We start from the raw sequence: 23,797 nt of genomic DNA, 5'->3' as shown, positions 1-23,797 counted from the left end.
GCTGCATCCATTGGATAGGGACCATTCTGGTGTTGTTGGATTCCTCTCAGCCTGCCCTTTCCAATGCACTAATGCAAGTTCGCCTACTCGCAAGTAAATGCACGATATAGTTCAGTTTCACTTTCCTTAGGGCTCCATGCATTTTTTGGTTTCTGGTTTTCTGACCATAACTATTTTTTATTTTATTTTATTGATGTATAATGTTAACATACACATTCCACTTATATTTACACAATCATACATCAACAGTCTTTTTCCCTTTTGACCATAACTATTGAAGGAAAGGAGCTATTCTCCTTCACTCTGGATTTTTGCATTGCATTCTGCTGGAAATTCCGCATCCAATGGTGTAAACGATGATGGAGTTGCTCCTAAAAACCATGATTTTAGCACATCATCCCCCCAGTGTGCATCTCTCCCCCCCTTGCGCATCACCTGGTGCAGCCCACACCCTCCTAGTGACGCCACTGCCCGGATATGACTGTCTGCAATGTTCTACATTTAACTGGGACCCTAACTACTGAAATAGGAAGATAGCGAGGTCTACTCCGTCCTCTCCCTGAGCCGGCCCAGTGTCAGTCAGCAATCTTCCTGCATCTTCTTTTGATGGAATGCCTGAAGATCTGAGGAGGAGGAAGCTGAAGAACCAAGACGAGGAGGAGTAGGGCTAAGAGGGTGCTTTCATTGACCAACCCCTCTGAACCCTTCAGTAGTCAAAGGAAGGGGCAAGCAAGCACTTCCCTAAACTTTCCCAAGGGGACTGATGGAATAATGGGCAGAGCAATTACAGTGTTAGGGAAAACTGAGGGATTTCCCTGGCTTCTGCTAAGGGTAAGAGGGAGGGGGAGAGAACTAAATGAAGTAGGTGTTGCTGTTTGAGCCTTTTTTTAAAACTTTAAAGTTATTACTGAAAGGGAAATCCTTTGCATGTTTACTCAAAAGTAAGTCCCTCACTGTTCATTAGTGTTTACTCCCTAGTAAATATGCATTGGGATTCTATTTGCCCCTACTAAAATATTAATAAGATGCAAGTAATGGATTCTCTCTCATCTGCCACATATATATAATATAATTTTATATATTAAATTTATATATTAAAAATCTGCCCCTCCTGCTTCCTACATGTCCAATTTTGGTTTCCACTAGCTAAGTCTATGTAAAATTTGGCTGAAAAATTTGACCTGAAATGCAAAAAATACAATATTGATGGCGGAGGTGTCTTCAATTTTATTTTAAGGGATTTTATACATTGCAAAAACAAAAAACACGCCCCCCCCCCACACACACACAGCAAAGGCTGGGGTGAACTTCTTCCCTGTTAGAGAGATCTGGGTCCATGTACACAGCCCAGAAGGAGGGCATGTGACGAGAGAAATTTTTTGCTTGCCTGCCCTCCCTCTCTAGGCAACACAGTGGGGAGTAAGACTGGGTCTCTGGGCCCAATTCCCAATGTGGCGCTGTGTGGAAGGAGAGCACAATGAGCATAAGCAGCACCGTCTGCCCACATGCCTGGCCAAATTTTCAAACCTTGCTGTTGTATTACTCAGAGGGAGAGGATGAGCAAGCAGGCAGTCATGGCCAAGACTTAAGACATGCTCTTTCCCATTTTGAGATAAGTTAGATAAAGGTGCCAGGAATTGACCCTCGCGTACATGAGGTATCAAGCCTGTGCTAAAGCTTATGCTCTCCCTGCTTACTGATCTACCAAACTCCATCTCCTGAAACATCAGGTCCTGTCCCATAAACCAGTAAGTAGTATCCCCATTTTAATCTATGAAATGTTTCAGAAGTGGAACTTCGGAAGTGGAGCGCGATCATTCTACTTTCACTCAGAACCAACTGGGGAGCCCTGCAGGCGCTTGCACAGGGCTCCCCGCACCCCAGGATGATGTTGCAGGGACTGGTGAGTGCATCCCAGTCCCTGCAGCCCCCCGAGCTGCGCAATCCTGGGGATCGCATCGCTGCCTTCCCCCCCGCCACATCCCACCCGCCCCTGCAAGGACTTACTGTACTTTTCAAACTCCTGGCGAGTTTGAAAACTGCAGCCTTAAGGGGAAAGTGGCCAGGGCTCTCTGGCTGGGACGTCACGATGCCCCAGTTTAAGAATCTCTGCTATTAGGAATAAACCTCAATGAACATGGTATGACTTGATTCCATGTTAATATGCATGCGATTGCTCTGTCAGTATAGCATTTCTGAATATTTAAACAGCATATTAAAGGATATTTCCTTTTTTTAAAAAATGTTTCAAGTGTCCATTTGAATTTCATCCTTTCCCCATGACCAATCCCCAACGCCATCCCTGCAAACAGATACAGCATGCTACAGGATAAAAGGTGGTGCAAGCAAACCATATCAAGAACTTAGATTAGTGAAAAAGATGGCTCGAGCAAGCTAGCCAAGTCAAATGTGCTAGCAGAAAGAGATTTCCAGAATCAGGAGCAAGCAGCCCTTGTAGACATTATCTGAGTGGTGTGGGAGACACTACTGCACATGACTCTCTCTCTCTGCTCTAATGCCATAATACCAAAAGCAGTGGCGTTTCCAAAGTTTGTAATTTTATGGTTCAGAATACAAATTTGCCTAATACTGAATGTTTACATGTATTCCAAATTGAACACCACTTCCTTAAAGAGTTTGTCCACAGTTTAAAATGTAAGACAAGAGCCTGCAGATGCACAAAATAAGTGGATTTTAAAGACAGTGTAATAAGGTGTAATCACATCGGTTGGTCTGAGCCACTTTAGAATTCTTGGGGAAAGGCAAGCAATTTTTTTTAAGAATTCCCCAATGATGCTTGTACTTTCTGACCCAATTTCAAATTGAGCTGAAGAAGGTTTGCTCATCACTAATGAAGAAATCAAGATCATGTTGGATTCATGACATGGTTCCTCCTCACACGCTTGTCAGCTCTCAAAACAAGGATATGGGCAGGGATTCTCCCATGCTGCAAATAGCCACCCCTCCCAATTAACCCCAACAAGAAATAATTGTTTCTAGCTATCCATGCTGGGAAGTTAGTAAAAGGACAAAAAAATTTGTACCAAAAATGTACCATGTACCAAAAATGACTAACAGGCATAGGCAAGTTGACTAGTACACTTACTTTGTGTGCTAGAAATTTTTGTAGAGTTATTTAGAAGTTTAGTCATCTATATTAAAAATCTGATCTATGAAAAACTGTGATACAAGTATCTTGATGGAATGATAATTAAACATTTGAATCTAGAACAGTAAAATACACACAGAAAAGACAAAAAATGCACTTTAAGAAGATGAGATTGCCCCTTCTTTGCTCTGCATGTGTGTATTTCACAAGCATGTGCATGTAAGACCAACTGTCTTACTCATAAATAAAATCTCTAAATGCTTAGACCACAGATCTAGAGTACGCAATATCCTGCCCTTCACTAGTACAGCACTGCTTGCAAGACAGGTCCTGCAACTTGGTGCCCTGCCAACCTTTCAAAAGATGTTCCTGCCCAGTTTGCTATCTGCCAAACATGAACTGCAATGAAAAACCCAGGAAAAATTCCAAAGCACTTTGGCACTGAAGCAATGTCAGAGAAGCAGTAGGAGACAAGATGGAGAAAAGAAAGAGGTCTCAAACACTACGTTTAACATGACCCAGGGCACAATCCTAACTCTCTTCCCAGCACCAACATAAGGACTACGCAGCTTTGAGGTAAGGGAACAAACATTTCCTTACTTTGAGGAGGCCTCCATAAGTGTCACCTAACTGCAGGATGCAGAACATGTCCCACTGGCACAGCGGGAAAGTTGGTTAGGATCTGGGCCCCAGCTGCACAGGCAGGTATGAGTCTTACTTCACTCTTCTAATAATCAAACCACCCATCAATAATTCTACTTTTATCTTCAAGATTAGAAAATTACTCCTACATTAAGAAGTTTACTAGCACACTTGCCAATTTTTAGTAGATGACAGTCCAAAAGAAAAGGTGGTCCATCTAGTCTCCTGGAGACAATTTTTATTCAAAGACAATTAAAGCCTGATTTAAGTAAAGTAGCCCATAAGAGGTGTTTAGGGCCAGAATTACTAATTGAGTCTTGGGTGAAGTCAGGGAAAATAACAGGTATCTGATCACTGGCAGAAGAAGGCACAAAGTAAGTGAAACCACTGCAAAAGATTCTCTTTCCCTGTAAGCACCACTTGGAGTAAATCATGAGTTTCTGAGACTATCAGTGAGAGACATCTTGAATGATCCTTTTCATGTAGAAACATGGAAATCGCTATATGCATAGATAAGTTTCAATCTGGGATCTATTAACACACACCCAAATTGCATAACAGCCAGTAACAAACTGAGTGAGAAAACAAACTGGAGGAAAGAGGAAGCAGACAGAAAAATCCCCTGTAAAAGGAGAGATAGAGAGAATAATAAGCACGCTTATTTTATATTACATAAATGAAAAGGCAAATTGTATTGCAAAACATAAGTCATGTACGTATCTAATCACAAAGCAACATTACTCAAATAATTACATATTTCTTCAAATTATATATAATTAACTTCAAACTATGCATTTCCCCAAAACTCAGGAGGTACATTTTAGTATCAAAAGTGTGGTTGTTATCACCACAAAGCCCAGTTCCACATTTACTACCATTTTGATGGCCACAATTTGATCACACAAACTAGCAAAGTTGCAAAATCAAGTGCCCAAGACGGAGAAAGGACGGTGGGGTAAAGAATAAGCAGATACACTTCACAAGAAAAACCAAAATGGTACTTGGTTATGAAATAGCCTGTCCCTCTTCACTCCCTCCAACCCACGTTTTCGTTTCAGTACCAACATTATCTTCTTTTGACTTTTTTATTTTTATTTTTTGCTGGTACTTCTCAATGCAGTTTCGGTATTTAATATTAACAGAAAATAAAGAAAAGTTCTACAAGCTGAAAAGAGAATTACTGGAGACTCTGGGTGAGCGGGTGGGAGGGAAACAGTTAATTCAGTAGCATGGAGGCCTATAACTTAAAGTAGACTTTAAAAAAACAAAACATACAAAAGTTTATCTGTGTGGAGCTTAGTCGACCAATTTACGAAACCTACTGGCCAACCACCAGGAAGGTTGCTGTTGGTAACCCTGGCATAAGAACTGAGAAAATTCCGACACTGACTAATGGCAAGAAAGAACTTCCTTGGGGGTAAGTAATGCTTCCCTTCCACCCCACCCCTCCCAATCCATTTTCAATCAGCACTTTGTTTGAGATGCAAACCCAGTGGCACATCCACAAAAGCCACAAAAGCCCTTTCTCCAAGCCACTGAGCCAGTTCTCTTTCAGTAATTCCCCCCCCCCCATTACTAGTTCTATCCCCAAGGAGAATGGATAAGAGGCGCCAGTTTCCACCAACATTATATTTGTAGTCTGTAGATATGCTATTGATACCTATTTTATCACACAGCCTTTGACTCATTTGGCACAGAATAAGCAAACTTTAATATAATCTGCAAGCTCACACCCTGGTTTGAACAGTTTAGCCCACAGGCTTTTTGATGAGTTCAAAACATTCTTCAGAAACTTAAAAACCCATAAAGTTGTGGAGGGGAGATTTGGAGAGAAAAACTGACCAAGTGAAGAAACGCACATCACAAGGGAAGCAGGACACTCAACAGCAAAGCTTTCTTTCTTGAAGGTTAGAATCCTAAGCACCTGTAACCAAGAATTTAATGAGATTTACTTCCAAAATCAACATGTAGAAAGATATGACTGCAGGAGAACTAATGAACTGAAGCATAAGTCAGATATTTCATCAACAGAAATAATCAGGTACTACCACACCAATTCTCACCCAGACTGCTCTACTCCTTTATGTTCATAAGGGACCGGCAACTTATATTCATTTTGCAGACTGGAGAACTGAGTTTTGCAGATCTGAGCAACTGAGCATGGTGACACATTCACAGACATTCCACACTTTCTACATTTGGGCTGGAATTTGAATCCAGATCTCCCAGGCTTCCCCCCCCCCCTAAACACACTACCCACACAACCAAATTGGCTCTCATTTACACCTAATTTGATTTATTCCTCAAATATCCACTCTAACACAAATTGCACATGATCCAGGAACCTTACCCAAGTTGTCCTACTGACTCTCACTGTGGGATGTTTCTGTCAATCTGTGAGCACAATTCAGTGCCAATACAGTTCAGTGAAGTAAGTGTACTTAAAAGAAACTGGAAAGCAACCATGAAAATGATTTTTTAAAATGTGCTTCACTGGCATTGATAGAGGGCTTATAAGCACAGAAAAATCACCATGCTAGGTCTGGTCAGAACCAAGTTCTATATTCACTACTCCAATGGCAGCCAAAACAGATGTCATAAATATATTAACAGGCAGGGCATCAGAGCAATTTCCAGTCTCATTTGCTGATTTCCCTAGTCCAATTAATAGATCTGAACATGAACATCTGAACACTTCTGGTTAAATGACTACTAGCTGCCAACAAACTTACCCTCTTTTTATGTACATAATTCTTTAAAAAATTATATTCATGCTAGCAGCCACCATAACATCCTGTGGTAATGAACTCCACAGATTCGATATGAGTTGAATAACAAGTGAGTGAATAAATGCATGAAGTTGCAAATAAATGAAAAGTTGCATCAACTAGCGTAGCCAAGTGCCAAGAGACTGAACTATGCATCAGCAGACCAGGACTAGCTATGCCATGAACTCACTATGAGGTCTTCAACACTGCCCAGCCCGGTACGGTATTTTAAAGTTTAAGGCCCGCATGGAAACTAGAATTTTGCACAGATGTCACATACGTTTGGATGCAAAACCCAGGTGAGTTTCCTTACCTATGAGTTTGCCCCCCCCCCATTTCCACTTATTAATCCATCAATTCAGAATTTCACATGGGTTTTGAACATCTGGTTGGAAAACTCACATGGGTGTCCAATAATTGTGAGTTTTGTGTCCTCCTTAGACTATCTCCCTTCTTTTGGAGGGCAAAATGCTGCTGGGCTACATGCAGACATAAGAAGATAGCTGACAGATGACTGAAAGCACCAGAGGAGGGACTAGCACAGCTTTTTCCACAGATTGGATTCTACTCCCTTGGATCAGAGTGAACATGTGGTTGCTAATCTCATGTATTCTAGCATTCACGGATGCACTGCCCATTTGGTGTGGGCCTAAAGCAGCATCTGAGAAGTTCTCTGAATGCTTAAAATGCACAAAAGATTCAATCTACATATTACAGTGAAGTGGTAGAATTCTGGACTGTTCCACTTCAGACTGCAAGAGAGGGGTCATATTTTAGAATGCTTTCCTATGCACAACACTTCACTGCATGTAGTAAATGAGCACACTGGAAGAAAGGTTTACCACAGGCTTTCCCCCACTGGCTGGTTTATAATATGCATGGAGATTTCCTGCACAAGGAAGGATTTTAAACCATGATTCCCCACCTACATCTGAAGTGGAAAAGTTCAGAATTCAATCATCTCACCTTCACTCTGAGTAATGTGTATTGTATTGGCAACCTTCAGTCTCGAAAGACTATGGTATCGCGCTCTGAAAGGTGGTTCTGGCACAGCGTCTAGTGTGGCTGAAAAGGCCAATCCGGGAGTGACAATCCCTTCCACACCGGGAGCAAGTGCAGTCTGTCCCTGGTCTGTCTCCCTGGCTATGGGCCTTCCTTCTTTGCCTCTTAGCCTCAGAATGTTGGCAAAGTGTCTCTTCAAACTGGGAAAGGCCATGCTGCACAGCCTGCCTCCAAGCGGGCCGCTCAGAGGCCAGGGTTTCCCACTTGTTGAGGTTCATCCCTAAGGCCTTCAGATCCCTCTTGCAGATGTCCTTGTATCGCAGCTGTGGTCTACCTGTAGGGCGCTTTCCTTGCACGAGTTCTCCATAGAGGAGATCCTTTGGGATCCGGCCATCATCCATTCTCACGACATGACCAAGCCAACGCAGGCGTCTCTGTTTCAGCAGTGAATACATGCTAGGGATTCCAGCACGTTCCAGGACTGTGTTGTTTGGAACTTTGTCCTGCCAGGTGATACCGAGGATGCGTCGGAGGCAGCGCATGTGGAAAGCGCTCAGTTTCCTCTCCTGTTGTGAGCGAAGAGTCCATGACTCGCTGCAGTACAGAAGTGTACTCAGGACGCAAGCTCTGTAGACCTGGATCTTGGTATGTTCCGTCAGCTTCTTGTTGGACCAGACTCTCTTTGTGAGTCTGGAAAACGTGGTAGCTGCTTTACCGATGCGCTTGTTTAGCTCGGTATCGAGAGAATGTGTGTCGGAGATCGTTGAGCCAAGGTACACAAAGTCATGGACAACCTCCAGTTCATGCTCAGAGACTGTAATGCAGGGAGGTGAGTCCACATCCTGAACCATGACCTGTGTTTTCTTCAGGCTGATTGTCAGTCCAAAATCTTGGCAGGCCTTGCTAAAACGATCCATGAGCTGCTGGAGATCTTTGGCAGAGTGGGTAGTGACAGCTGCATCGTCGGCAAAGAGGAAGTCACGCAGACATTTCAGCTGGACTTTGGATTTTGCTCTCAGTCTGGAGAGGTTGAAGAGCTTTCCGTCTGATCTGGTCCGGAGATAGATGCCTTCTGTTGCAGTTCCAAAGGCCTGCTTCAGCAGGACAGCGAAGAAAATCCCAAACAAGGTTGGTGCAAGAACACAGCCCTGCTTCACTCCGCTTCGGATGTCAAAAGGGTCTGATGTGGAGCCATCGAAGACAACAGTGCCCTTCATGTCCTTGTGGAAAGATCTAATGATGCTGAGGAGCCTGGGTGGACATCCAATCTTGGGGAGAATCTTGAAGAGGCCGTCTCTGCTGACCAGGTCGAAAGCCTTTGTGAGATCTATGAAGGCTATAAAGAGTGGCTGTCGTTGTTCCCTGCATTTCTCCTGCAGTTGTCTAAGGGAGAATACCATATCAGTGGTGGACCTGTTGGCTCGGAATCCACACTGCGATTCTGGATAGACGCTCTCTGCAAGTACCTGGAGCCTCTTTAGTACAACTCGGGCAAACAGCTTTCCTACAACGCTAAGGAGAGAGATGCCGCGGTAGTTGTTGCAGTCACCCCTGTCACCTTTGTTCTTGTACAGCGTGATGATGTTTGCATCCCTCATGTCTTGAGGTACTCCACCTTCTCTCCAGCAGAGACAGAGGATTTCATGCAGCTCAGTGACAATGATCTCTTTGCAGCATTTTAGGACTTCAGCAGGGATGCTGTCTTTTCCAGGTGCCTTGCCAAAGGCAAGGGAGTCCAGGGCCACGTGAAGTTCTTCTAGGGTTGGTTCACTGTCAAGCTCTTCCAGCACAGGCAGGCACTCAATGTTGTTCAGTGCTTCTTCGGTGACTACATGTGTATACTGGGTCTAAATACTAATTAATCAATGCTGTCTTAAATTTGCTACCTCTCAGTGTATTACTAACACCCCTAATTCTATGAATGTTTCCTCAGAAACAAGTCCCACCAAGTACACTGGGATTTACCCCCAAATAAGCATGCAGAGAACTGGAGCCAAAGTTTTATATTTGGATAGGAAATAGTTTTTCATAAATCATGGCATGTCAGCCTAAAACAGTAAGTCTTTCATCACAATGAAGGTGACTGACTCCTCTGAAAATTCTATTCAGTCCTTTTCTCTACTTTCCCTGGTTTTACTATTTATTTTGAAGGAGTTTAGCTGTCATAGCACCCTTTTTACTGAATAAAGATTACAGTGACACCTTGAAGAGCAGCCCATCCATGTTCCTAGGTTATATCAACATTTTAAATGTCACCTGAACTATTCGAATTAACACTTCAGATTAGTTTATTTTAATAACGTGGCTACACTAACTATGACATAATGTTTTCTGATCCATATAAAAGGTTACCTCCATCTAAAAGAACCATTATACATACAGCTGAAAAGTCAAAAAGGAACATGACAGTATAAGAATTAATTCAGCCGCAGTCACTATTCCATTCATTTCCTTGAACTTTACAGAAAGTGTAGCAATTTAATAAAACGAGCCATGGTTGGCAACTTTCAGTCTCGAAAGACTATGGTATAAGCCTACAGCAGCTGGTATTCCCAGGCGGTCTCCCATCCAAGTACTAACCAGGTCTGACCCTGCTTAGCTTCTGAGATCAGGCGAGATCAAGCATGTACAGGGTATTTTTAAACGAGCCATACCCTTCAGTAAAATGGCAGCCTTTTGTCCTAGCCATACACAGCAACACATTTATATAGCATTTTTTGAACACTTAAAAGACTCCATATATAGGGATGTTATAAAAATGACTAAATAATGTAAGATAGGACAACCAGTTTCTTTCAACCATGGGTTTATCAAATGAATTCACGCCAGAAGTAGTAAGTGAATCAGGGACCACCGCCCCCAAAAGCTCACACCACACATGCTTAGCCGGGTACCACATCAGTTCTCAGCAGAAACAAAATTCAGTTTTCCAGCAAATCCTCACATCCAGTTCCTGCAATCTCTCATTTTAATCATCACTGTCATTCACAAAGAACTTTTCTGCCTCTTTGCCAAACGCTACTCTGAAAGTAAAACAAAAACACTGTCTAATTAGACAGACACAATCAACCAAGAGATCAGCCTTATTCAAGCATTTGGGCTTCCAAGGATACCAACACACAAGGTGGGGGCAAGTGAAATGAGCTGACTAGCCATGCCAAACTGCTTTCAAGTTCAGAGCTTATCTGTTTCCCCTCTTCCTGTAGTGACAATATGGGGACAGGAGACTGAACGGGACTGTAGTTTTTTTGTTTCCCTTTTAATCATAATATTATAGTAGGCTCTCATCCTGCAGTACAAGAGCAGTAGAGACAGGCAAACAGCCTTCCAAGGAAGCCTGTAAGCAATTTCTGATCATTTCATTGAGGAAAACCCAATCAGTTTCTGGGGTTCCCAGAAGAAAATATGAAGGGTAGTGCTCTACAGCAGTGCTTTCCAAGACTGTTACACTTGCATACCTTTTGGCAGCCAATTTCCATAAATTGTACCCTTCATATTAGCAAAATGTTTGTAATTAATACAGTTGCTGTTATTTTAAAGATTATATGTTCTCAACTACTGATCCGTACCTGATAATATACAAATTGATGACCAGAAACTAGCAGTTGCTGGGGCTTTCACAGCCAGCTAGCTGCCTTCCTTCCTGCCTTGCCAGCCCTACAAATAGTTATAATACAGACCTGCCTTTAACTGCCATTATATCACTCTTTTTCAAATACCCCTAAAGATTCTAGCAAATACCCCTGCAGATACACATATCCCAGGTTGGGAATCACTGCTCTGCAGGAATAAGCTTACAGCCTTAATCACACACTTGATACTTATTACTGCCCCTGCAAGAATGTTCACGTTTACATTTAAAGACGTAATACTGAAGTATTTTGAACGGGTAAAATCTTATAGATTGAGAAAAGTGAATATTCCAGTTCACATGTATCAGCTGGAAACAAACACACATGCCAAACCAATAGTCACTACAATCAGTCCATTAGTCTCACATCAGTCTTCCTGTTTGTTACACTGTTAGTGTTCACCAGTTTGCGTGGGGTATTACAGATCCACCCTGCACTGACATCAGTGGTAGCTGTGCCATGGTCTTCGTCTAGGCAGACAGCTACAGAACAGACTAATTGCTTGTTTTGAAAGCCCTTTTTGAGTATGTTTTCTGCAAAATGATGTAGATTAAAATTTGATTCAGGAACCCAAGGTTGAAAATGAAAAACATCACCCTCCCATAACAACAATGCGTCTGAAGCCTTCCTGTTTGGCCCTCAGGCATTTTTCCAACACAAATGAGAAGCTTTTCATCTCAAAAATGCAACAGAACTGACAGAGAGAGTAAGGAAGAAATCTATTTGTCTCCGAGTGCTTTAAAAATGCTCTAAACTACAGACAGGAGATGGAGATGTTTCCTCAGACCGATCTTTTGTCAACATCAACAGCCATTAATGCCAGAATGGAAACCAAGTACTGATAACAAATACATCAGGACAAAACTGCCATGTAATTTCATGTTTCCAAGAACATCTTTTAATGCTAATAGCATTCCATTTTAATGCTAACACAGATGGAAAGGAAGAGAGAAGTACTTCAGCTGCAGCCCTGTGGGGAAGGTGCTCTTCCACTTTCTTGTGTCTACAGATGGAAAGACATTCAAAACTCCTGATTACTTCAAAAAACAAACCTGCATAACAGAAAGCTGCCTCTGTTTGCTTACCTGAAGGCCAATTCATGCATGTCCAAATGCTCACCATACCTCACCTAAGAGCTGGCTACTAGATACAACATCACAAGTGGGGCCATTTTTTCCTTCAACAAGAGACGTGGAAATATGGACCTCCCGTTCATCAGTAAATCACTGTGTTCATTTTCAGATGTATTCCACCATCTGTGGGGTGGGACCTGAAAGTCTGAACTTACAACGTATAAAGGGGAATTTTCCTCCATGAAGAATGAATTCATGAAGAACATAAATAGAAGTTAATGGGAACTGTACAGTACTTGCATCTGTACTCTTCACTGGACTCGCAGCAGTATAATTTTTTCCCATAAGAAACAATGGATTAAGGTAAGGAAAGAGAATGGCATACAGTCCTGAACACAAACACAGTGGCGTCACTAGGATTCGCGTCACCCAGTGCGGGAGGCCTGCGTGTCACCCCATGCAGTGGGCGAGGCAACGCCCCAGGTGGGCGAGGTGATGTACCATCGCCCCACCCCCACCGGTTTTTTGGCTGTACCTTTTGTTAGAACACAGATATTTCAATGTGGATTGTTTCATTGCATTCTGCATGAAATTACGCATTGATTAATATATGATGGCATTATTCCTCCAAATTCTAATTTTAGTGATTTAGAAAACTTGTAGAGTCACACACACACACACACACACACACACACACCATGACAACTTACTAACAACTTATTGTAGCAGCACTGGGACCCCCTTTTTAGAATGACAATCTGTCCAGGACCCATTGGAAGTGATGTCATGGCCAGAAGTGACATCATCAAGCAATTGAAATAAATAATTATAAATAATTAAATTAAAATAAAATAATTAAATAAGGGGGAGCCAGTCCTGTTCCACCAAGTGAATCTACTCTGAAGTAAGTCCTATTGTGGTCAATGGGGTTTACTCTCAGGAAAGTGTGGGTAGGATTGCAGCCTGTGAGCCCAATCCTATGCATGTCTACTCTGAAGTAAGTCCCATAGTGGTCAATGGGGCTTATATAACAACAGTAACAACCCCCCCAAAAAGAATCAGTGAGATTTCCAGCCCTCCCCAGTGCCCAGTTTAAAGTTCTTCTATTTCAGACACATCACAATAAAGACCCAGCTGGCTTTGCAAGTGCAAAATAGAAAACTTTCCCCTTACCATTCAAGCCTCCTTTTTGTTCTTTCCATAGGGCTCCATGTATTTTTTCCTTCCAGTGTTTTGGCCATAACATTTGAATGAAAGGAGCGATTTCAATTCTGTTTTTTGCACTGCACTCCGCTGGCCATTCTGCATCCAACAGTATATGGCATGACGTGGTAGCTCCTAACCCCACGATGTTAGCACGTCCTCCCCCCAGGGCATGTCACCCCCCAGAGCGCGTCACCTGGTGCAGCCCGCACCCCTCTAGTGACGCCAGTGCACACACAAACCAGTTTGCCCCCTCCAGGGATAGTCCACCCATGATATGAGTTGAAAACTGTGCATGTCTGCGATTTGCTGTAGGTACTGTGCATTCATCTGCCGCCTCTCCAGCCTGCTACCTCCATGGAGTCCAGACTGGCTCCATTATCTTCTTATAACGTAGCATGTAAGGGGAGGATGGGGAGGGCTTACCCTCAGCATCTAGTACCTCCACCACCACTACCTCCTCCTCTAGTGACTGGTGGTGGGAATTCTGGCAGACAAGGTGTACCTCTGCCCTTTGACATCAAGCAGCATTGCCGCCACTTTCTCAAACCACAGAGGCTATGCTGAGCTCCCAGCACTCCCTCCGCCAGCCACTGGAGAAAGAAGAGGTGGTGGTGGCACTGGACGCCAAAGGAATGCAGTAAGTCCTCCCCATCCTCCTCTCAGTGTCCAGCAGCACCACTGCCACTGCCGCCTCCTCCAGTGGTGGCTGGAGGGAATGCCAGGAGCCCAGTATTTCAGCCCTTTTCAACCACCGCGCTTTGGCACATTCGTGTGCCGTGAATGGTCCCCAGGTGTGCTGTGGGAATTTGGGAGAGGGTCATTTGGGATGTGAGTCCCCCAATGGCAGTAAAGTGTGCCTTGTCAATTGTCAAAAAACTGGTGGTGTGCCTTGACAATTTTAGTGCCTTACCAGTGTGCCATGAGATGAAAAAGGTTGAAAATCATTGCAGTATTTCTTCTGTGGCCATTACTGGAACCAGCTGCACTAGATGCTGAGGGACAGAGGTATATAAAACAGGTTACTCTCCATGTTAGTCCAATCAATGACAACAACTGCACCAAAACTAGCAATGCAGTACTGTAATAAATGTCCCTTTAAGAGCTTGGAGGCTGTGGAGAAAGAAGAGCATGCAGGTCCAGCACCAGCAAAATCTAAACATGATGGATGTCTCTTTAAGAGCTGAGGAGATGTAAGATATGCAAATGAGGATATAGCAGTAAAAGAGGTAAGTATGGGGAATTTTTATATCAAATTCCTCAGAAAGTGAAGAACTAAAATATTATAATGGAAATGGAAACTTATAATGGAAAGACTTATAACAGAGACCCCTGGTACAACCTGAGTAAACTTTAGTGCTGCCATCCTAACAGGCTGATGGGAGACTCTGGAAAGTGGAGCACTGGGAAGTACTGGTAGTGTGTCCAAGACATAAAACAATCCACGTTTACCTCACTTAACCTGGTTCCTCCAGTTTTACTTCTCTTTTTCCAAGTACAATGTCCATCTTCTACTCAGAATCAGTAACATCCTATATGATATATGATTTTGTGAACCACCTTACAATTACTTCCAGTCGAACAAAGCAAACTTTCCCTATAGCAATTGTAGGTGGATAGTCCAGCATAATAGAAAACCACCTTCCCCTTTGTGCAGCTGAGAAGCAGTAGACAAGAGGTTATGAAAATGCTTCCTGAGCTATTATTTCCTTCCTGCAACCTCAGTAATGTCACGTTTTTCAACACCATGGCCAACATGTCTTGAACCCAGCTGAAACTATGTAGCAGGGGAAGTAAGAGGAAAGTAGCTGGCAAGGAAAAGGTTAAGCAACTTCCCTCCACCCTGTTTGCTGCTTCTCTGCAGCAACACACCCCCTCTACTCACTACTTAACAGCTGTTAGGTTGTGACCCAGATTCCCAGACCAGGTCTGCTGTGCTGACTCTGAAAAAGAGATCACTTCTCTAACAGACCATTACCCAACACAATAACCTTTCTGAACTTGTAGACTTTGTAGGTAGCAAGGACACCTGCTTCTGAAACTGTTGATCTGATTGAGGAAACTTGGCTCTTTGGATAAAATGAATAACTACAGAATAAATATCTAACTCAAACTTCAACTGTACAATAGCCTCCTTTCCCCCAACAACAGGAGAGCAAAGCACAAAAGAAGACTTTTGCTTAGGGGCAACAGCTAATAACCGAACATAAAATCACTTCCAAAGAACAGGAGGAGAATTGCAATCATCACCCTCTTCTTTCCCAGCATTCTTGTATTCTAATGCACAGAAACCATGCTGTTGAAATTCCATCTGAAACAATTTCCTTCACATTGTTACACTCTTAACATCCTTGCCCCAACCACAAGGTCATGATTAGAGGGTTGTCAACAATCAAAAATCAAATGGTTTGAATGTGTACAATCTACACCTCCAGTTGTATACTGGGACTTCTTTTTGCTATAGGGAACAGTTTAAAGGCAAGAGCAGGCTAAAATATGTAACATCGAGTTGCCAAGTCAGGTTCCATTTCTGCTTGCACAGGGCTCCTTGAGAAACATTACGAACAGTAAGCATGTGAGTTTAAAATGGAAGGCTGATGAAATCCCTAATTATTCTGGCAGAATGATTTGAACCCTCATCAGCAAAACAAATTTCAGGGATTGCACAGTTGGCTGCAGTTAGGCGGATCTCTCAACATCTGACTTCCTGATTCTTAATACAAAGCTTCTTAATGCTGCTTTGAAATCCTCCTCCCATCCTTAATGTGTTGCACTAGTCATTTAAAAAAAAATTCCAGAAATGTCAGAATTGTTGAAATCACTCTTTGGTGTACTGAAATTCATGTGCGCTTAGAATAGTTATGATGAAAAGAAAAGAGGGAGAAGGGGAGAGCAGCTGCATTTTTGCTGCTGAACCTCTCAAATTAATGAAAAAAGATCATTAACATACCCACATATGAGCATCCCTTGGATGTTCAACTTCCATGTAAATTTGAGATTCTTCCTGTCTCTGGCTTGCAGAGACATAAAAGACATAAGGATCTGAAAAGTTTGCTCCTGTTCATCAAGTAGAGTGGCATAATCCATATGGGGGAGGGAAACAGCATGAACTTCAAAACTAGGGCCAGCGATCTCAGGCTCCTGCAGGGAAGACTGGCAAGTTATCTCTGTAGCTCAGTTTAGGCTTGCATTAGCTGTTGGTCATCACAAAGCCCTTCACAAAAAGTAGCCATATACAATACATAAACATTTGCTAAACTACAATGTACAGTACTTACATCATTTGACTCCCAGCATTCGGAATAACAGTATCTGTCAGCAGCTCATTCCCAATTTTCTCCATGACATTAACAGATAACACGGTCCTATGAGTTACAAAATCTTCTACCAGTATGTTTGCAAGACGGTAACAGGTTTTCCAAGTCTCTACAAATTCTAGTTATTTGCTAATGAGATCCCATAATAAAAATCTGTCACTTGGATCTTTGAACAATAAAGAGAGATCATCCAATTCTCAATGTCATTAAAGTCATGTACACAAACATGCTATGTGCAATATGTGCCATTAGTGAAGAGAGGAGGGAGTCAAATCTAACAAGGTCTAAAGACCCATCCACGGTAGGTTTCAAGGTTAAAATGTGTAGTTAAATTTTAAAACATTCATTATTCTTTTCTATCTTGTTCTATCTCAGTAAGAGTGCAATTGGCACAGTTTCAATTTTTTTTATGCCTTGGCATGCATACATAGCACATAGGCCAGTTAATTCACAACAGAAGCCATTCAGTGCTTAAAACCAAGAGTTAGCCAGAGGTATAGGTGTTCCTCAGGCACTACTGCATACGATTTGAAAAACAGAGAATCTAGGTGTAACTCAACCCACAGCAGTGTATGGCACTATTATGTCACAAAACATAGGCAGCTTTTCTTCAAGTTGCTATAATCCCATCCATTTTTGACACCAACCTTCACCTACACTGACGCAACCGTACCACAGAGTACAACTGGCACAGTAACAGACCAAGCCACCACAGCATTTTTTTTTCAGCAGAGGCCTTTACTCAGTAACTCTACTTTCTACACACAGAAGCAAGAACTTCCTTGACATCTTTCTTGACTTTTCATAAAGATATGAAAACTCCTTGCTCAAACTCTGCCATCACAATCCTAAATACTTGCAGTGGGTACCTGTAACACCAGTATCAAGTCACTGCAACACAGGTCTCTTGTGACATCAAATCACAAAATCCACCCTAACTTAACTTGCTGTTGCAGCAAATCCGACAACTGGGTAGAAAGGCTGACAAGTATTCTCTCAATCAAACATGGACATACATATTACTTGGACTAGAGACAATTATAATACCATGGCTCTTCTGAATGATTAAGACACATGCATTATCTTGGCTATCCTTACAACCTGTGGATCCGTCAAGGTATACAAAAAGAAAAGGAGAAGACTGTCAGGGGAAAGTCTGAGAAGGAAATACTGGTAGAGAAAATGGGCAGATACATCTATGACCAGGAACCGCAGAGATAGGGCAAGTTGACGTTCATCTGAATCAACCAACTTTTGGGTTGCAGACCTCTTTCTTAACCTAATACATTTTGGACTGAAGTTTATTTATCAGGGGTTGAATGACAGCATCAATCATAGTTAATACGACTGACCAACAAACTGAATGGAGCTTCCAAGTTCCAACAACCACTAGTCTCCTCTTTGCAAGGTACCTCACAAGATGCTCACTTTTCAGCAAGCCCATTCCTTTCAGATTCATCAGACAAAAGAAAAGGAGCTCTGAAGAACAATAGTGATGCTTGAGCACATCTGGGTCAGTGTTTATTTTGCAAGTACTGTACTGCATGTTGCAAGATGGTACAACGCACAGTTGCTGTCTAACAACACCAAACCCAGAATATGTTGCAAGACACAAAGCAAAGAATGGTTTTCAGTCACTAAACAGTTTATTGCACAATTAACACACACCCATCTGAGCTCTGCTGCAACTATAACAGAGGCTATTAAATCAGGAACATAACATGGATTTTCAAAATAAATAATTGCACGAAGAAAAACAAGCCATAAACTTTGTGTCACGGCGCCCAGCAGCCTGCTGTTCAGGTGCTTAGCAACATACCTGTAAATTACAACTTTTAACAATACAGCATCTAAATCTTCTTCCCTACCAGCCCCCCAGTTTGAGCGTAGTTTCTGACAGTTCACCCCAGGTCTTTAACCTCTGCAGAAAACTAATCACAATAATTAACACAGCTCCCAAAGTGCATCACCTCAAATACAGAGTTCCCCCCTCCAAAAAAGAGTGCCAATTTTACTTATAGTACTGTTACATTAGTGGCATCATTATATTTTTTAAAAGACAAGAAGGGCACAACATGCGAGCACTGACCTAAGAAACTACATGGACACAATAAGAGTTATGAGAATGAAGCGTGCGGGGGTCTGGGTTACCTCTTCCACACTAAAGTAGGGGTGTCAAACTCATTTCATATATTGGGCTAAATAGCATTAATGGTACCTACTGAGGGCCAGATGTGATATCATTAAGAAGGAAATGATGAAATTAAGCAGGTGATGGCCAGAAATACACACTTTTTTCTCACATACAAACTCAGCTGCAAACAACAGAATTGAAAATGTGCAAATCTTGATCGTATTTTCTAGATACGAGGGCTCAGTTATGCTGGGTGAGTCCAATTATTTTGTGGGCTGCCCTTTCTGCAGCACTGTTTATGCTGCAGTGCCACTTCACAGCTCAGCAGCTGAAAGATGGTCTGCAAAGTGATTTATCCACAGAAGAGGCGCTGCTGAAAGGGTGACTTTGGGAGTGTCCAATTACAACCTGGGCCAAATCAAAAGCTTCTGGGGGCTGCATCTGGCCCATGGACCTTATGATTGACACGCCTGGTCTCACGTATTATGAGCACTTGTGTACAACACACATTCAATTAAGAGTTACAGCTCAGTATATAGGCAAGAAGCACCTAGGCTGCAAACCTACATACACTTCTGCAGGAGTAATCCTCAATGAACTCAATAACACTTCGGTGTGAACATACAATTGCATTGCCACCACTTTTTTATGGTGCTCCTATGTAACTAGAATCCTTTGAATTTTTTTTTTCTTACAATGTAAAATTGTTAATCAAGACAACCCAGAAGGGCAGTAAAAAAACAAGGTGTTGTCTCCAAAATCAGGCAGGTAAGCTGTTACTTGCTGAAGAAAACCCGATGAGTAAGACTCTCCTCTAGGCAACAAGGCAGGAAAGCTTTAAAAAAATGCTGTGGGTCCTCATTTTAGATCACATTCTAAAATTCTAAGACAGGTCTGCATGCACTAGTAAATGCATTTTTGAACTAGAAACTTTTAGACAAATCTTGCAAATAAGCCCACCAAAGAATGAGTGTCTAGATGTTTGAAATACTTTTTCCAACTCTCATCTAGGTGCCCAAACTCTGACCCAGGCTCATTTGTGGCCCTCAGGGACTCCCAATCCTGCCTGCAGGTAGCCCCCAGTCTCTGAGCCTCTGACCCACTGGAGACTTGCTGGAGCCCACGCTGGCCCAGCGCAACTGTTCTCAGCCTGAGGGTGACTGTTCGACCTCTTGTGTGGGCTGTGGGCCGAGGGCTCCCTCCACTGCTTGCTGTTTCACCTCTGTGTTGCAGCAGCCTTGAGCTATTGCAAGACCTTCATTCATTCATATAAGTTCCATCTCTAATACATTCATTTATGAAATTTATGTAAATTAATTTGAAATGTAAATTAATTCTTTTTTCCCCGGCCTCCAACACAGTGCCAGAGAGATGATGTGGCCTTCCAGCCAAAAGTTTGGACATCCTTGATCTAGAAAATAAATCATATGAGGACAGGCTGGATGAACTGGATATATATTTAATCCTAGTATAAATAAGACAGATGAGGCGCAAAATGATGCTCATTTAATGAAAGGGTTCATATAATTAAAAGAACAGGGAGAGGTTTTCTACCCAGGATCAGTGGTAAAACATTAGGGGGAACAAGACAAATTTAGGTAAAACTAAATCTGGAAAATTTAGGAAAATGGGAAAGGAAAAATTATTTCAAAGAGCTGCATAGTACTATCTCAAAGAGAGATTAAAGAATCCTTGGGTGGTGAAAAAAGAAATTTGGACAAATGTGTACTGGAATTCCACCCTCAGGAGAGGGAACTGGACCAATCAATTGATTCCTATCCAACAGCACAAGCTAGTTCACATCAATACCATGCCAGTGACAAGTTGCTAGAGGCCTTTGGGCAATATTTTGCACTAGGTTTCCCCCTTCCCCCACAAGGTATATTCAGCACTAACCACTATCACCCATGCCTGGCCAAGGGGGCCTCCAACGGGTGGGGCTTCAACCAGTGTCAAACACGGCCAAACTGTGTTGCCACTCAACACCTACATATATACCACTGCATCTCTCAACTCAACTCACACCATTCCGTGATTGAGTGCACGACTCAATTCCAAGAAAAAGCACCACATGCAAGGTCATGTCAGAGCTCTGCACTCTGAAAGGTTTGTCTGCCATTTCTGATCCTGAATGGTTCATTCATGTCACTGACAAATGAACATACAGTACACATGTGAACCAGCCCTGCAATTTTATGGTTCATTCTGTGTTCAGAGGTGGTAGAAGGCAGCTTTCCATTCCCTGAGCAAATCAGATCAAAGCAGCCTGAGTTTTTGTAGGCACCAGAAGCAGGTGGGAGAGAAATGAACCTCTGGTTTAGTTGGTTCTTTTAGCAAACAGTAACACACACAAGTCAGTTTCTACTTCCAATGCCATAGATAAAAGTAACAAAAACCCACTCATCCCAGTCTACAGCAGCCCACAAGAATTGCTGGAGAATCCTCAAGAGTTTGGTCTGCTCATATCATACACTTGAGAGACAGAGGAGAGGAGCCTGTATTACTACTTCTGAGGGCTGAAAGCATTCTGTAAACAAACAGGAAGCCCTCCTCCAGTCTCTCTGGGAGGGAGAGTAAAAATTCATCATTGCAATGCGCATATTATGCAGCCAACATCACGTCAGGGCAAGCACAGTCTGACATCTACAGTTAAGTCAGCGGTGGTGTAAATGTGGCTGTCATACAGCCACTGCATGTTGAAATGCATTTTTTGTTAAGCATGGAGTGGGAGGGAGGGCAAGAGAAGAATACAGGATTTCAAGGTCCTTATGGGAGTTCTCTCTCCCATCAGTTATTTCCAATGGGAAATTTCCAGACAATTGATAGTTTAACTTTCGCAAGCAGCACACACAGAATGTTATTTTCCAACCCTGCTTTTGGTCCCGTCCCGTCCCGTCCCCCCCCCCCCCATTCCAACATGACTGGAATATTCCAACCCATTCAGGCTCACAACACAACACGAAAATGGAGAAGATTTGTGGATGGAACATCTCTGAGTTGAAATCAAAAGCACACAAATCCTCTCTATTTGTGTCCCCCTCTAGAACAGTGGTGTGCCGTGAATGGTCTGCAGGTGTGCCGCGGGGGGGGGGGGGGTTTGGGGAAAGGTCATTTATTAGTGGTGCCATTGGGGGCAGCACAGTGTGCCTTGTCAGTTGTCAAAAATCTGATGGTGCGCCTTGACAATATTAGCACTTTGTCAGTGCGCTGTGAGATGAAAAGGGTTGGAAATCACTGCTCTGGAGTAACCAGGGAACACACAGGAGCACTCTGCTAACTGCAGAATGAATTCTTCCCCTATCAGCTAGCCTGGGCTTACCGACCAAAAGGCATCCAGGATCTGGGGGAGGAAGAGCAGCACCAAAATGCTCAAGGAAAAAGGTCAGCATTAAATAGAGGGGGAGCAGAGGCAGGCGGGAGCCAAAGCTCAGAGGCCCTGCTGGCTCACCTGCAAACACTCACATCAACAGAGACACCCAAGCCACAAGCAGGCAAGATCACCGCCCTGAAAACTTGGCTGCAGAACGCCTGGAGGGGTTTGCAGGGCTCCAGGATTCCCCCGCAGCCCATGCAAAGGACAAAGCTGCCAACAGCAAAGCAAAGTCCAGGCCCCATCGGGGTGGAGGCAAGAGACGTGTCCCCCCCCCCCTTGCCTGCCCACCACCATCAGCTGCTGCTGCAGAGGATCCCAGTCGTCGTCTCTCTCTCTCCCCCCCCCCCCCGGGCCTTCACTGCAAGGGAGCCCAGGAAAGCAGGAGGGTTTCTGGGTTGCATGCTCACCTCGGCAGCCGCCACCGCCTCCGACGCCGGCTGGCCTGGCCCCCCGCCTGGGTCGCTCTCCGGGCGTCCGGGCTTGCAAAGGGAAGCGCCTCCTGCGCCTCGGCTCCGGCTGGCTGCTGGTGGTGACGCTCGATCGCCTGCCCGCCCGCCCGCCCGCTCGGGGAAGCGGGGAGCTCCAGCGCCGCGGCAGGAGGGGGAAGCAGGCGTCGGGATCTGCCCGGGTGCCTGAAGATGGGCTGCAGATGGAGAGCCGCCTGCTCCTCTCCGCCGAGCTGCCTGGCAGGCGGCAACAGCCCCAGCAAGCGGGCGGGCGGGCGGGCGCTGGGCGGCCCGAAGCAAGGAAGGGGAGGGACGCGCCGCGGCTCGGACAGCAAATCCTCCCCGGAGAAGGGAGGGAGGGAAGAAAGGAAGACACGGCCGGGAGAAATGAACGCAGACGCCGAGCTGTCCCGGTCCCTGCCTCTCCCCCCAGCAACGCTGCTGCCTCCTGCTCAGGGAGCCCCGCGGAGTAGAGGCTCCTTCCCTTTACCCAATCCCAGCCACGCTTTCCTGGGAGTAAGCCCCATTGACTCTAATGGGACTTACTCCTGAGTAGACCATGCATAGGCTGGGGCTGTCAGGCTGCAAGCCCACCCGCACTTACCCGGGAGTAAACTCCACTGACTAGAATGAGACTTACTTCTGAGTAGGTATGCCCAGCATGGGGGCTGCGAGTTTATGAAAGGAACCCCCCACACACACAGAACGGGCGCCTCTGCAGTCTTAAATCATGTTGGATTTGCATGGGTGGCGGAATGTAGGGGTGGCAGACAGACGGGTGGAGGGGAGGCGCGTGGTTGGATGCTACACTGCGTTGCAAATGCCCTGCACATTGTTAAGTGTACACTTCAGGGAGAGAGAGGTGTGCTTGAACACATCTTCCTCTTGTGCCGGTGGTGGTGTGGTGTTGACATAGGGCAGTGGTCCTCAACCTTTTTCATGCCATGACCCCATCCATCCATCCATCAAGAAAGAAAGAGACTGGATACCCACTACCGATCCTGCCCCCCTCCAGGCGCCTCATCTGCCCGCCCCCACCCACCTAATTTTCCCCTACCTCTGGTCTCTTCAAAACAACCCTGTGAGGTAGTAGCCTGA

At 44.0% G+C, this 23,797-nt stretch overlaps 1 protein-coding gene across 1 annotated transcript in view; it reads right to left on the bottom strand.

Moving 5' to 3' along the window:
* C4H1orf21 (chromosome 4 C1orf21 homolog) overlaps positions 1 to 22,966 on the bottom strand; it is a 153,608-nt gene extending 130,642 nt beyond the window's left edge. Inside the window, exon 1 of the mRNA XM_066626417.1 lies at positions 22,661 to 22,966. The gene's annotated coding sequence lies outside the window, so the exon portion shown is untranslated. The remainder of the gene's footprint in view (positions 1 to 22,660) is intronic.
* Between the last annotated feature and the right edge of the window lie 831 nt (positions 22,967 to 23,797).

The sequence above is a fragment of the Tiliqua scincoides genome, chromosome 4 (assembly GCF_035046505.1).
Source record: "Tiliqua scincoides isolate rTilSci1 chromosome 4, rTilSci1.hap2, whole genome shotgun sequence".
NCBI lineage: Eukaryota > Metazoa > Chordata > Lepidosauria > Squamata > Scincidae > Tiliqua > Tiliqua scincoides.
Note: the sequence above shows the minus strand (reverse complement) of the source record. Positions and strands in the feature narration are given on the sequence as shown.